Raw genomic sequence first — 16250 nt, 5'->3', positions numbered from 1 at the left:
TAGGGGAGCACGACGTCACCCGGAGCCGGGCAGAGGCAGGTGTGGGGCGCGGAGCCGCTCCGCGAGGGGACTGCGCCGGAACTGCGCCCGAGCCGCGCGGCGCCGCGCTGGACGGCGGCGGGCCCAGCCCGGCCCAGAGGGTGCGGGCGCAGAGCGGCGCCGGCGGGAGGGAGGGGGTCCTGCCGCCCCTTGAGACGCCGCCCTGGCGACCCCGCGCCTAGCTCACTCGCCCGCCCGCTCACCTACATAAAGGAAAGCCCGCTAGGGGAGTGGCCGAGGTCCGCTCGAGGGCAGGGGCGACTTCCCCGCCCGACGGCCGCAGAGCCTTCTAGGGAGACGTCCTGGAGCCCTTCTAGGGACTCGCTCGGGCCGCGCACGGCCTGACCAGCCGGCTCTCAGCGCCGGCGCCGTCGGGTCCGCGCTGGAGCCCTGCGCCCAGGGGCCCCGCATACCCGGGCTGAGGCTGCTTGCGCGGCCCCGGCGCGCCCTGCGGCGGCGGCGTCTGCAATGCAGCCGCGGGAGGAGCCGGCGCTGCGCAGCGAGCCAGGAGCGCTGAGAGCTGCGCGGGAAGGAGGGAGCGCGGGGCGCCACGGCCGGAGGAGCCTGCGCAGCTCCAGGGAGGTGGCATGGGCCTCTGCACTGACCCGGATGCCTAGGGACCCGGGAGTTGATCCGGGGAGGAGGGCAAGGACGGATCAGCAGCGGCAGTGACCTGCGGCCCCGGGGGAGTTCGGGAGCGTCCAAGGCTCCCTAACATCGGTATCTAAAAGTTCTAGCACCGGCTGTGCTCAGTTGGACACTTCTGCATGGGGTTCTCTTGCCTTCTGTCACTAGCCCAAGTCGCACCTCTCTATCAAGGTTCATTGTCTCCCCTCAGCTCTCAGGAGTCCCAAGTGGACACCGCCACCGGTTCTTCCCCTAATAACATTTGTATCCTACCGGTATTAAGTCATCACTTACGATCTTGTATGTAGAAAATGCTTGACATATACAGACTGCGATGAGAACATCTTAGGCCCCCCACTCCCCCCATCCCCTCCTTCATAATGTCAATTGTCTTTAAAAATAAATTTGTCTCCTTTCTGACATCGGGTTGTTAAAGCACTAGTCTAAAAGATGAGAACACGGTCTCTTGATCCTACCCAGACACACCCAGGAAAACGACCACAAAATTTTGCACAGCACTTAAGCCTGTACAACCAATAATGAAACGTCATTTAGAGGCCAAGTGAAGGACATTCTGTGCCCACGCCTCAGAGCCCGGAAGCATGCAGGTCTGACTGGTCTCTCTTGGGGGCTGGCCACCAGCTCTGAACAGGTCAGCTCTAAACAGGTCCTGCCTGTCCTCCCATTACCACACAGGACCCTGTCAGGTTCCCAGTTCTGCTTCTCAACTCCTCCATGAAGGCCTGATTTCAAACCTGACCACCCTCTGTGGTCTTCCCTGACTCTCAGGAGAATTGAACCAGAAATTTTGTTAGTACAGCATACCATATAGGATCAGTTTATTTCTAGGAGAGGCAGTAAGAGGGTAGTAGTCAAGGACACTTCAACTTTGGAGATACACTGCCCAGATTCAAAGCCAGATTTGGCCACTTGCTACCTGTGTGCTCCTCTGCCTGCACCTTTATATCTATGGGGTAAGAAATTAAATCAATAGATATATGGTACTTGTAATAGTGCCTGCACTTGGTAAAAGTTCTCTATTGTTATTGTCTTTACTAAGTCAGGATACCTTAGGGTTGTGGGTAGGGAAAAGGCTTGAGTATGGTATGGCTTCTGGATTTCTAATTCTTGACCTAAGCACTGGTTTTAGTTTGTAGAAACTCACTGATCTGCACACTTGGTAAGTGCACTTTCCATTTGTATCTCATGCATTCATAAGTTTCCTAAATAAAAGTTAGTTATTAGCTAAGAACAAGATAGCCCTAAGCTCCTTAAGAAAAACAGTCTTATTCATGCTGGTACCTGCTTAATGCATGCTGGAAACACTATGTGTTCAGCTGATAGCTGTCGGATTGCTCTCAATGATTGTCAGCAACAAAGACCAAAGGGGAGAACAAGGGGCAGGGGGCCTTTATATTTTAGAGTGCAGGGATGATGATGCAGATCCAATCTGGACCAGCAAAAGAAAGGAATCTCCAATCTCTTCTGTCTCTCACATGGGAAAGTGTGCCTGGGTAAAATATGACTGGGGCAGAGTTTGGCCCTGGGTACCCCAGCTGTCTGAGGAGGGCCTCAGGGAACCCATGACCTCACCCTTCTTCCAGCAGTTCCACGTCCACTAGGCATGTGAGCCAGCTGGGAGCCTGGCTGCTGCAGCATGGCAGGCACTGGCTGAGCCCTCCTGTGTAGGGATTGGGTTGAAGGCCTGGGGCTTTCCTCTCGGGCAGCCAGTGGGAATCTCCTCTTACTACTCCTCAGCTTGCCTGTTTTACTTCCTGGAAGGCCTGCCACTCTTGAGTCACCACTGCACCTCAGAGGCCAACGCTCTCCTTGACCTGTGCACAGAAATTTGGGCGAGCTGGATGCTTCCAAAGCCAGCTCAAGATCTGATGGCATGCTAGAACCAAATGCCCGTGGGTGGTTGTTCCTTGTGGATATTTGTGTCCTTCTCTTCTAAGCTAGAAAATGAAAGGGTAAGGCATGCGTATGACTCAAGCCAATTATTACACTGAATTTTTATGGACTTTGTAGTGTACCTGGGTAATTTTTTTAAATAGAGAAAAAGAAAACTTGACCAGTTAGGAGTCCACTTGGCAGAACCCAGATAAGTATGGGTTTTGCCCCTGAAGGAGATACAGTGTGTTGTTCGCTCAGCTCTGACCTCTGCTGAGGGGGTCATGATGAGCACCCTATGAAGTGGATCCTGTTGTAGAGGAGGAAGGGAACTATGGTTTGCCAGATGTCTTTTACCTGCCTGCTGCTGCACTGGCCATTCACACCCATTGCTGCTCATCCTGCAAGTAGGACGTTGTAGAGAGGATAAGACAAAATTTCAGAAGTCAAATAACTCGCCCCAAACTACTCAACTGGATTTCAAGTGCTCATTCTACCCACCAAGAAACACCTAAAAACTCTCATCATTTAGACACCATTTGTTTAAGAGAACAGTCTTGAAATATCTACAAAGGCGTTTTCTTACACTGATGATTTAAAGTTTGAGATGCATAACAAAGTCCAAATCGGCAGACTTCATTCAGTACACTACAAGGAAATGAATTATCATTAATATTTTTGGTTGTCAGCCTTGGGGATGAGATATACTTTCCATCCACTAAGTGACCATAAACAAAAAAGATGGACAATAACAAGAGTTGTCAAGAATACGGAGAAAATGGGACCATCAAACACCGCTAGTGGGAGTGTTCTTTGCACCGGCCTAAACCTTCTGAAGTTAGATAAGAACATGTGATTTTCTTGCAGCATTACAGATAGAAGCTCGAGGAGCCAATGATCTGGCCACCACATTCTATTCCCCAGCCCTGGCAACTATGAAAGTTTGTTTATGTGTAGAGGTGGCCTCTATCAGCCCAGGTCCTCTGAGTGACCATGATGAGTAGAGCCTTCCCTGCCCATTGGTATTGGACTTGAAGCATGGGTGAGAAATAAACCCCTGAGATTGAATTGTTTGTTACTGCAGCACAGTCTAACCCCTCCTGACTGATAAGAAATCAAATATGTTTCTACATATATCAACTTTCAATAAGAGAAAAAATAAACAGGATTCTGCTCAAATGAAGTGACAATTTAAAAATAAGTGCAAGATGCATACTCAGTGTATCTTTCAGGCACTAAGAAATAACATTTTTAAAAACCACAGGTAAGGGCGACAAGCATGCTAGAACTAATATCCCCATGCCAAAGAATGAAGCTGGACCCCTCCCTCACACCATATACACAGTTAAAGTGGGTCCAATATCTAAATATAAGAGCTAAAACTACAAAACTCTTGGGAAACAAACTTGGCAGTAAATCTTCATGACCTTGGATTTGGCATTGGTTTTTTAAAAAAAATAGGATACCAATAACAGCTACCAAAATAAATAAATAAATAAGTTGGACTTCATCAAAATTAGAAACTTTGTGCTTCAAAGAATATGATCAAGAAATGAAACAATTCACTAGAAGAGAGAAAATCTTTTCAAACTGCACTTGTGATAAGAAACTTGCAAATATAAAGAACACACTCAATTTTTTAAATGAGCAAAGAATCTGAATAGACATTTCTCCAAAGAAGATATGTAAATAACCAATAAAATCACCGAGGATGCAAATCAAAACTATGATGGAAAAAAGAATGAGAGAGCACTTTTCCTACCAAGTGACTATAAACAAAACATGAATAATGACAAGAATCACCAAGGATGTGCAGAAGGTAGAACCCTCAAACAGTGCGGGTGGGAATGTAGCCACTTTGGAAACCAGTCTGGCACTCCTTGGAAGGTGAACTGTAGAGTTATCACACAACCCTGTAATTCCACTCCTAGACACAGGAAAAGAAAACAGCTCTTGTACATCTGTTGGGCAATAGGCAGAGATGAGGTGCGAACACAGGCTGCGACACAGATAAATCCAGAAAGCATCACGCTGAGTGAGAGAAGCCAGCCACAAGACACACACCGTATGTACGATTCTCTTTACAGGACATTTCCAGAATAGGCACATTATCAAGATAATAAGTAGATGAAGAGTTGCCTAAGGTGGAAGGGAGAGAGGACTTGGGGAGGAATGGGGAGTGACTGTCGATGGATATGGGGATTTCTTTTGGAGAGGGATGAAAAACATTCATTGAAATTAACTTCTGGCCTTTAATGCCAGCAACTCAGGAGGCTGAGGCAGGAGGATGCCAAGTTCAAGGCAAGCCTCAGTGTCTCAAAATAAAGTAATAAAATGAGCTGGGGGTATAGCTCAGTGATAGAGCATCCCTGGGTTGAATCATCATCCCCCAAATAAATAAGATGAATAAAGTTAGTTTGTGGTGATGAATGCAAAAACTGTGAATATACTAAGAATACTTTCAATTGGTAAATTGTATAGTAGGTTAATTGTATCTCAATAAAGCTATAAAAACTCAGAAAGGGGGTGGCGGGAGGGAGGTGGGGAGAAGAGAGAGAAAATGAAGACTCCCAGGGAGGAGGCCAAAAGATGGGTGGTTTCTTGGCGGTTTTTTTTTTTTGTTGTTGTTGTTGTTTTTTTTTTGGTACCAGGGATTAAACTCAGGGGCATTTGACCACTGAGCCACATCTCCAGCCCTATTTTTGTAATTTATTTAGAGACAGGGTCTCAATGAGCTGCTTAGCACCTCGCCGTTGTAGAGGCTGGCTTTGAACTTGAGATTATCCTGTCTCAGCCTCCGGAGGCACTGGGATTACAGGCGTGTGCCACTGCTCCCACCTAAGATGGGTGGTTTCTAATGGTGCAAAAAGCCGGGTGGGTCCGTCAGTTCCTGCTTGGCACGATTCCTCCTGGGTGACCAGGGACCATGGAGAACACGGTCCTGAACTTGGGGGTCTTCTTCAGGATCACAGTGGCTGTGACCTTTGCAGGGAGCCTCACATACCTCCATCTGGGCTGCCTGGTCGGGGCCTCTGGGCTGTCCAGAGGTAAGGGGGGAAGGTCCTGGCCTGGCTCCACAGTCTGGGCTTTTTTTTCCCCACTGCCACCCTAACTACCTGCCTCAGTTTCCTCATCTGTCAGGTGAGGCTGGACTAGAGTCGTAACACAATTCTTTTTAAAAATCCCATTTCATCCAAATCACTGTTACTGCTGAAAAGACGGGTGGAAGGCTGTGTAGTCACAGTGCACGTCCAGCCTGACCTGGACCAGCAAGTGCCCCTGTGCCTCGGCTGCAGGGACTCTGGATTCCCAGTGAGCTCCCCCAACGCACAGTACCCAGAAAACTAGCACCTTCTTGTCGATTTGAGCCCTTCAGCTTTGGGGTGCAGGGGGCGGTGGGGAGGGAGGTGTTGCTGCCAGGTCATGCCATGGTTAATATCAGCCTCAGAAGGCCATCAGCTTCATCTGAGGGCAGGAAGAGAGACCCTGCCACTGGCCCTGGAACATGCAGATTTCTCTCTGGGGACATAATGCAGAAAGAAAATCCACAGGAGCTGAGTGGGGCCACCTTCAACTCATGCTCAGTGGCTAATACAGGCCTGCTCATTCCCCCAACCCCTCAGAACCTCAGGATTACACATGTCACTCAGGAGACATCAGGAGGGGACCCAGGCCCAGGGTCTTTAGCACACAGTTTAATTCATGGGGCCCCTTCAGGCCGGCCCACCCCACTGGACTCCTGCAAACCCCTTCTTAGCTGGAATCCCTCACTTCCCTGCGTCTCTTCAGTGCCAAAGGCTCACAGGCAGAGCTGTGCAGAACTCAGGCTTCACAGGCCCTCCCCTCTGGATTCTCGTTCAAGGCCACACTTGCCCAATCAGGAACTAATGCCCCTCCGTCCTGGAGCTCAGCAAGGCCCAGTTTTGATGTCTGAGAACACCACAGATCCTGTGGTGCTGCAGCTGGCCTTTCCATGAGGTGGGAAACCCCAGCTGAGCCTCTGAAGAGGGCCAGAGCTTTCTATAGCCTGGCGGGGGGTGGGGGGGTGGGGGGTGTGTCACAGCTAAGAAAGGACATTTCACTCAGAACAGCACACTCAAAACCTGCAAGTTACAGCTGTTGTAGTGTCTTACTAAGTAGGTGCCAGTTATCTATTTAGCATGGAGATCTGATTAGGGAGAAGCAACAATGGAGTCAAAACACCTGTGAGACCCACTTTGAAATCACCATCCTTTAGCCACCGTCAAATGCCAGTGGGAACAAGAGCCAAGAGCCGGTCAGTTCCCTAGTAGGGAAGCAACTATGACTTCAGATTGATAAAGTCCCAGGGGAGCCAGGGGAGGAGTTTTGCAAATGGAAAAAGGGCCGTGTGATGGGCAGGAAGGCCTGGTTATGTACTCATGCAGCACCAACTGCCGGGCGAGCACCCGGGGAGGAAGGGCGCTGACAGCCTGAGTTCAGGGAGCACAGCAGACACCCTGGGCGCTAAATGCCATTCCTGAGAAAATAAAAAATGTGGCCAGGGAAAAGCACAGGCCCTTACACACTCCTGTGCCTCCCACCCCAGCCCCCTCTTTTTTGACACCCTGGTCACCTCTTCACAGTGGTCCCTTTTGGTGCAGCCACACCCCAGGGGCCAGCAGCTCACTGGCTCTGGGTATAATGAAGTGGAGTCAGTCCCTTGCTTGGCTCTGCGGGCCCTGGGCCAGAGAAGCACTGTCCCTTTCCAAAGAGGAACCCCCTGGATTGCTGTATGTCTCCAGAGTTGGGACAGGAAAGGCAGCCCTGCCCAGTAATCCCCCTGGTTTTAACTCACATTTAAGTGTCCTGGAATAAGCCCAGGGCCTTTCACCAAGTATCCAATAAGCACCCGCACGCTTCCTAACTGGGAATAAAAAAGGCAGGTGCCAGGGGAGGAACCATGTCCTTGGATGCGACGGGAGGCCTTGGAGTATCAAAGCTCCCTGCCACCTCTTGCCTCTGCTCAGAGCTTGCTCTTTCCTGCTGCTTCCCAAGCAAGTGAGGGGTATAAGTGTGTCAATTGACAGGTGTGGTGGTGGCACACACCTGTAATCCCAGCTGCTCAGGAGGTTGAGGCAGGAGGAACACAAGTTCAAGGCCAGCCTCAGCAATTTGGTGAGACCCTGTGTCAAAAAATAAAAAAATAAAAAGAGCTGGGGATGTAGCTCAGTGGTAAAGCATGGGTTCAATTCCTAATACCAACCAAACACAACAAAGCATGAATCATTTCCAAGTTCTGGGTTTGGGGACTTCAAATGCACCAGATCCAAACTTATGCATGGGGCTCTGTCTGCAGTATTTCTAGGCTGCCCATAGCACCTCCACACAGCCACATACCCACTTCCACTGGCTCTGGCTGCCAGGTGACCCAGGCTAGACCTTCCAGTAAACAGGAAACAGCACCAAGCATATAAAGTAGGAGCATGGATGCAGTTTTTGTGCCTTAAGAATCACACTCAACTGTCACCATCGTAGAAGACGGGTGAATGCTGCACCTGCCTTCCCTCTTCCTGAACTGTGAGTTTATGGAGCAGCAAGGCTCCCTCCCTGTCTACACCCAGCTGGTCACCACTTATAAGGTTCCATTAGCACTGGGGGAAGGAAGAGAAGCACCGGTCACAGAGAAGGGGATGCTGGTTCTGGGCTCCCAGGCCCCCAGCTCCCAAGAGGCGGGGCCGGAGAAAGCTGCTCTTAAGCCTTTGCGGCTAACGGAGCCCCTGGGAGGGAGCACTAGGGACAAGAGCGCTGCTCCCACCAGGGCTGCCGCCTACAAAATGGAGGCAGGATGCAGGTCCATTTCCAGAGCATCGAGGTCACAGCACAGAGGAGTGATTTAGAGAAGTGACTAAAATAATATATCAGAATAATCACCTGAGCTGCCAAGGCTCCTGGAATCGCTCCTTTCATTTCATATCGAGGTGGATTGATCTGCAATCTAGTTAATTCACGTCCCCACGTGGGAAAATGTGAGCTGTGCACAATATTCTCGATGGTAGACAGAGTATGATCCACCCAAACCACGTATCACAAGAAAACATGTCTCCAAAGAGCCACTGAAAGCTAGGCGAGAGCTTTGTAGGCAATGCTCTGAAAACGATGACGTCTTGAACACAGCCATCCTCCCTCCTCGATGCCAACACCAAACAGAATCTGGTCCCTGAGACAAGGAATAGGAGGGGCAGGTGGGGGCAGAGGGGAAGGGCCTCCTGTGCAGGAACCGATTTAACCTTGCCCCCAGAGAGGTCCAGCCTTTCTCCTCCCCCCCTGGGAAGTGATCTTGGTTTGCCCGGAGGTCCTGGGTCACAGGACGGTCGAACCATATAATTTAGGGTAGGAGATGGCCACACTGGGTGTTTTAGGGTAGTGGTCGGCCATGACAGGAAGACCAATATCAAGATGTAGAGTGGGGGGCTCTGGGTCAGCTGACTCTGGGGTTGCCTTAGCCATTAGGAGCCTGCACAATGGAACCTCACTGACATCCGTGGACATGGAGGCTCAAATGGACACGCCTAGTTGGGGACTGTCTCACATCAATGTCAGGACAGCAGTGCTATGTACCACTCCCCAGGCAGAGGACCATGGCAGCTCCGTATTTGGCACCCTAGGGGACTCTGCCCAGTGCAATCCTCCTTTTAACCTGTGCCCTCCTGATGCCATCTACTGTGAGTCTAGCAACTTTCAGAGTGTTCTGAGTCCTCCCAGTGGCTTGTCAAGTGGGGGTCCTGGGACCCTGAACTGGCAGTGGTATCCGAGGCAGGGCAGGCTTGTGTGGACAGTGACAGCACAGTGGGCTACTCTCGCACAACCTTTCTACTTTCGAAGAGTGCGCTTAGGAACAGACAGTACAGCTGTCACACGGGGTCACCCCTTGTGACGTGTGCTCCCCTTCTGAAGGGGTGGAGGACCCTCTGCCCCTCCCCCAATGCTCAGAATCCGCTCGTGGAGTGCTCTGCACACTGCCCAAGTTGTCCTGTTTGCCTCCTGTCCTGAGCCATGAGCTGCTTGGGTGGGGGCATGCCTGGTGGACGGGTACTTGGGTTTGGGCACGGTCCTGTGTTGGAAGTCTGCCCCAGTGTGGCAATGTTGAGGTGGTGGGACCTTAAGAGGTGGGGCTGGTGGGAAGTCACTGGGGACGCTGCTCTTGGGAGAAATTCACGCAGATCTCATGGGTCCCCGAGTTAGTTCTCACAAGAGGGTTGTTGTCATAGCAAGCTACCCCACTAGTCTAGCTTCCTATCTGGTGAGGTGGTCTCTCCCTCCTAAACATGCTCCAGTATTGTGATGCCATCTGCCCTCACCAGAGCCTGAGCCAAAGCTAGTGCCATGCCCTTGAACCCCCAGAACCTATAAGCTAAATAAGTCATTTTTCTTTATAAAGCACCCAAATTATGGGTAATTTGTTATAGTAACAAAAAATGGTCTGACATAGTGAGCAAAGTCTCAGTTCCTGCAGAGTGGCTCTCGGGTGGTTGGAGCTCTGCAGGTCAGTGGATGACAGGTGGGTGGACAGACTGCCAAGCCTGATGATACCATGATGGTATATGACCCAGTTCAGGGGAGAGGTATCTGCCTAAGAACAACTTCCTGAGTCCACAGGTGGCCAAGGAGGTGGGTGTTGAGACCTCAACAGGATCATGAATGTGAAGCTCTGGCCACGGGACCTGGCTGGTTGTTGTCAGTGTCACTGTCCTGCCAGTGTGTTTCCACGCCACAGGATTCCCTGGGGAGGGATGGGGATGGGGAGACTTCCATGGCCACTGACTCTTCTACCCACCGAGTTCCTCACTCACTCATTCATGCTCTACCCAGGCTGAAGGGGAACTAACCAGGCAGTGGGGGATCACAGAGGCTCACAAAGCCCGACCTCATGCCCCCCGGATGGCAAGTCACCATGCAGTGACCCGCCAGGGGCCTGGCAGAGAAGTCTCCCTTATCGACACCGGGTTTGAATGTCTCGGGTTAGAGACTGCTTTTCCCTTCCTTCTCCCGCTGCAGTGAGCAGCAGGGAGGCTTCTCTGTCCTCACCGGGCCGGTGGGGGGTGCCTAAGAGCTCTGAAGGCAGCCTGAGGGCATGTTCAATAAAGAATATGGCAAGCTCTGCGTTTTTTGGTGGTGGGGGGGGGGAGCAGGGATTGAACTCAGCGGCACTCAACCACTGAGCCACACCCCCAGCCCTGTTTTGTATTTTATTTAGAGACAGGGTCTCACTGAGTTGCTTAGTGCCTCACCGTTGCTAAGGCTGGCTTTGAATTCGCCATCCTCCTGCCTCAGCCTCCGGAGCTGCTGGGATGACAGGTGTGTGCCACTGTGTCCAGAAAGCTTTGCATTCTTTTCTTGGGTCACTTGCCTGAAGCATCCGGTGAGAGGGAGACCAGAAAGGGGCAGTGGTGCCTGACCAGTTCTAGACCCCATCCTCAGACGGCTGATATCAGGGAGGACGTCAGGCTGATGCTGAAGTCATTTAGCAGTGAGGACAATGGTCTCAAAGACACCACTGGGTTGACCATGCCTCCATCTCTCCATCTCTCCATCCATCAGCCCATCCCTTGAAGTAATGTTGACTGAGAAGCTACTACATCTCTGGCCTCACTATGACAGACATTGGGCACAAAGATTATTAAGAGAAAAGTCCCTGGCTTTTGGACTCTTTCTCACCCCTGTCCACTTGTTCCACATCCAGAGACCCATTTCATGCAGCGCCCCTAGGCCCACACTTCAGACACCCCTCTCCTGCCCACGGGCTTCTCTGAGCCCTTCTTCTCTTCTTGTACTCACTTGCCCTTGACTTTTCTCAGGGTTGTTCCAAAGGCCCCTGAAGCTTAGCCCAACTCATGACCAGTCCTCATCCAAGGTGAATGACACAGGCCCCCACAGCTGATCCATCCAGGAGTTCTACCGAGGCCACCTCTTTGTGTCCCTCAACTCGTTCTTCTTCCCAGAACTGCCAAGTCTACCATGGCCTTGAGCCTGGACAAGTTCATTGTCCACACTCGCCTGTCCAGTCTGCTCTCCCAGCCCATGTCTCAGAAAGCAAGCTGGGGCACGTCACCGCCTCTCAAACCCTCAACGGCCTCCCTCTCCGAAAGCTACCACTCCAGGCCCTCCGGCCCAGCCCCGCCTGCGAGTGCCCCTCCTGCCTCCTCCAGCCTGGCCACCGCTCCCCGCCACCTCACGGCCTCCAGACCCCTCCCAACACAGAGCCCTGCGCGTGCTGTTCCCTCGGCCTGGAATGGCCCTGCCATCCCTGTTTCCATGGAGTCAACTTCTGCTCCTCCTTCAGATCCCAGTTCAAGGGTCATTTCTTCAAGAACACCCTCCGAGACCTCCTGGGAAGACCCCTGGGAAAAGCTCTCCAAGTGCTGTTTGTGCCCGAGCCTGCGCTCAGCCATGATTTCTCCTCCACGGGTCGGTAAAGCCCAGGGAGCACGGGCCTCCTGTCCTCAAAGGGTTCTGATTCCTGGCACTTGGCGCCGCACCTGGCACCTCATGGGAGATCCCTACATTAACAGTTGTTGAATAAAATGATCTCAGAGAAAAATTGCTAATGGAGGTTCTTACAAAGTGGGATGGGAAGGCAGAGAAGAAGGCACCCTTCATGGGGCAGTGGGCACTGTGGGGTGCAGGGTCACCGCGTGCCTCCAGCTGTGAAGCAGCACCACTGGAACAGGGAGAAGGCAGGGGAGCCCATGGCGCAGGGGCCAGGCAGCCGCACCCGGGGTAGGACCACCATGTGGGAGGCTCTGGGTCCTGGTGACCTCACCTGCAGCACGGGGACCTCCGGTTGTTGGACGTCTGAGTGCGTCCTTGCACATCAGTGCTTTACAGATGGGACCAGGCGGGTGGCCAGCACTGGCAGAGGCCAGCTATTACCCCTGGTGGGCAACTCTGTGCCAGGAGGTGGGCTTTGCTGAAAGAGGCCATCACTGTGGTTCAGAGGGCCCCCAGCTCTCCCAGGTGCCTTAAGGCCAGGATGCCACCAGCTCTCCAGAACACTGCCAACTTAGGAGAGGGGCTGGGGATTCTTTGCTCTGATCCCAGAATATCTCAGGCTTTGGTATGAGAAGAGACCCTGAGGTCTCTTTGGGGACTTCCCCATTTTCTGGTGTGAGAACCAAGCCCTCTGGGCACAGGGCTTGGAGAGTGTGGTGGGGCCAGGTCACTGCTCCCTCTTCCTTAATGGTAGGAATGCTGGGAAAGAGCATCCGCTCAATCCACCGGGTCACGGGAGGCGAAGCATATTATCTCTGCAAAGAAACGGCAACCTGTCACTCAGCCCCAGCTTCAGCTGGCTCATTCCTCATCCGCCTTTCTGTCCTGGCTTCTAGAGAGCTTAGGTGAGCTTGGCTGACAGATGGAGAAGGGGAAGATGGAAGGGAGGAGAATGTGCTGAAGAGGAGTAAGGAGGAAGTCAGGGTCTGGGCTGTTCCTGCTCTTCTGGGGACCGAGCTTCTAGAAGGAGGCGGAGGTAGACTATGTGCCAACCCAACTTGCTTCTAACTCTCTAGTATTCTAGTTTGTTCTGGCATCCTGAGATGTCTGCTCTGTGCTGATTTTTAGGAATGTCCCCTGTTGTTCCTTAAGTATGGACATTCGACACACACCTGCCCTCACTTTTCCCCCTCAAACAAAGGACTCAGGGTTCACAACCCCTGGAAAGTGCTGGCAGGTTACTGCAGTGGAGGAAGCTGGTCTTCAGTCTATCAGAGACTGTTCCGAATCTCCTGGTGTCCCAGAGGCAGGGGACGAGGTCGCTGAGCTGCTCAGGAGGGATCAGAAATCAGTGTGTTTTTAGGAGCTTTTAAAAGGAAAAGCCTTCCTCTTGGCCCCAGTCAGAGCTGAGTGTCGCCTTCCCAGTTGTGTGCACGACTGGATCACGTGCGAGGTGCTTCCTCTCACCGTGCTTAGGGACCTGCAGAAACTCGCTCCTCCCACCCGTGGCCCCCGCCTCTTCATTCCTCACTGCCCAGGCTCTGGAGTCTGGTCAGCCTCAGGGGGGGCCATTTCTCCCCACTTCTGGATAAACAGACCTACATTTCCAGTCTTTTCGGGGGGGGGGGGATTCTGGGAGCCTGATCCTAGAAAAGGCGAAAGAAGTCAGCTCAATACTGGCCTGATCCCACCCCGATGGCCTCTCTGGGGTCCCAGCTTCCAAGTGGCCTTTGGGGCTGTGCTTTGTGGAGAACCAATGACCAGCATCCAAAGAACAAGGTAGGAGAATGGAGCTGGCCATCAGTGACTTGGGAGTGAGGGTCCAGCTGCCTGAGCAGGCCTGCAGGCCGTCTTCCCACTTGCAGGGTTCCCGTATTTCAGGGACATTCAGTGGCCAGGGGCCCAGAGCTGTCTCTGCTGGGCCTGATGTCATCAACACACTGTCTGGGGGCGAACGAGTTTGTTCCTGCCAGGGGCTCATCTCCTGCCCTTGTGCCCAGTGGGAAGAATGGAGAGGGAGTGTGGCTTTGGCACTCGGGGGCTGTGGGATATCCCATGAGCCCAGAGATTGAAGGCCACCTCCTTGGGCCCACGGAGGTGCAAGGCGGGAGAGGCTGGCCCTGGTCCTTCCCTGCTGCATGGGGAGCGGGTGAGGACAGTGGGAGACAGGATCCCCTGGGCCAGGAGAAAGTCTGAGAGGCTGCTGTCCTCTACTGTCCTGCCCCAGCCTGTGGCTCTGAGCTCGGGGACAGGCTTGGCACCATCTCCTCTGGGTTTTTCAGCCCCTTCCAGGCCTTAAAACTAGTGGTGCTGTCTTCCCCACTTCCCACACGGGGCCCCTCCACCTGGAGCACCGTCCACCTCTCTGCTGACACTGGACATGGTTGATCAAGTCCTTTTTCTTGAAACTCCCTCTTTCCTTAGTTTCAACAGGATCATTTCCTCCTGGTCCTCCTTCTGTCCCAAGGACTCCCCAGTCTCTGCTTGGCATCCCAACGCTGCGCTGGCCATGTTGACCCTGCAGCTTCTCTCCTTTACCTCCACCCGTTTGTGGGCCCATGGGTTTGAATACCATCTATAAGCTGGTGACTCCTAAGTTCCTCCTCCAACATGGGCCTCTTTCTCCTTGGCCTCCAGACTTTCAAAGCCAACTGTGAGCTCAGCATCCCTAAAGAAGACACTCATCACAACCAGATCCAGCTGGGCACCCGTGGAGAGAGCCCAGACTCTACATCCCCTCGCCCCAAGCTTGCGGCTGCAAACTTTTCCATCTCAGGGAATGACCCGCTGGCCCCCTACCTCTTTAAGTCACAAGTCTAGGTCCTCTTTCTCATCCTCCCATTCAGATCACCAGCGGGATCCCTGACTTTACCTCACACATTCCCCCAAAGCTGGCCTGCACCTTAGGACTCATTATTACCAGCCTGTCGGAGCCACAGCTGTCTCTTGCCTAAACTGATGCCAGAGCCTCAGGGTGTTCTTGCAGGTACAGACACAACTGCTTCTCCAGACAGCGGCCGGGGTGGCCGTGAAACATTCCAGGAGCAGGTCACCCTACTGAGCACCTCCACCAGCTCCCATGGCACCTACCCACTGACCTCAGGGTACCACCCCTGTGCCCTGCATTGAATGACTGGCCCTTCTGGTCCCCTTCTCAGGCCCTCCCCTCCCCTTCCTCTGCTTTGACCCCAGCAGCCTCTCCAGCCCCTCCCACATGCCAGGCTAGTCCACCCCTCCTCCGCTGGGGGCTTTGTTCTAGCGAATCCCTCTGCCTGGAAGGTTCTTCCGTGGACCTTAGCGTGGCTGGCTCCTTCCTGTCCTTCATATCCCAGCTTCACTATGGCCTTCTCCTAGAGGCCCCTGTGACCAAACCTAGAGTAGCCACCCTGGCACCCTCTCCCAGACCACCCAGTGGAAGGGGCCTGCCCGCACCTGGCCAGCACTTAGCACCGTCCTCTGCCGTTGACGGTGGGTCGCCTTTCTCCCCACTGGAACACAAACACTGCAAGAACAGTGTTCCCCAGGGCCCAGGCCACAGCAGGTACTTAGTGCATATTTACTGGATGATGGAAGATTGAATGGCCCAGGGGAAGGAGGCCAGGAGACTGGGGAGGACGCATGGGATTATTTTGGGCTGAATGACAGCGGTGGTAGGGAAGGAGAAGGTGAGAGAACTCAAGGACAGAAAGGCACCAGGCTGGCACTGCCCCCAGGGCGCCATTTCTGGACGATCCCGGAGGTCAGAAGGTTTGGGAGGGGAGGGCTGGTGGGAAGGGTGGCAACCCAAGACTGGTTGTGTCCTGTCTGGGGCAAGTTGGCTTGCCCTAAGGAAGTCTGGGTGGCACTCTCCTCCGGGCAGTTGGATGGTTCTGAGACGAAATACAGAGGAGCAGCCAGCTGGGCACCAGTGGAGAGAGCCCTGGTGTAGGGGTTAGGGGAACACCCTCAGGGAGAGTGGGTAAATGGAGAAGGGAGCCAGCTTTGTGGACACAGAACTTTCCAGAAGGAGCTGGGTGATAGACTGAGGAGAGGCAGGCAGGGGAGTTGGAAGGGACTGGAGGAGAGTGCAGAGTGGCAGCGCTCAGGGCCAGAGGGGCTTGCAAGGGGAGGGGCAACGAGTGGGTCAGAGGACCAGACAGGCCATGGGGTCAACAAGGACACGCTGTTCATTTTGGCAAGGGCCATGCTGGTCAGTGTGTCCATAGTGGGTGGATGTGGGAGGCCAGAAGCTGGATGCCAGG

At 53.2% G+C, this 16250-nt stretch overlaps 1 protein-coding gene across 2 annotated transcripts in view; it reads right to left on the bottom strand.

The window, feature by feature from the left end:
- The window catches only part of LOC113180919 (calmodulin-binding transcription activator 1), a 687512-nt gene that overhangs the window by 50027 nt on the left and 621235 nt on the right, over window positions 1-16250 (bottom strand). The gene's annotated exons all lie outside the window — the stretch shown is intronic.

Source organism: Urocitellus parryii, chromosome 11, assembly GCF_045843805.1.
Source record: "Urocitellus parryii isolate mUroPar1 chromosome 11, mUroPar1.hap1, whole genome shotgun sequence".
Taxonomy (NCBI): Eukaryota; Metazoa; Chordata; class Mammalia; order Rodentia; family Sciuridae; genus Urocitellus; species Urocitellus parryii.
The sequence above is the reverse complement of the archived record's forward strand: the minus strand, read 5'-3'. Positions and strand labels throughout refer to the sequence as shown.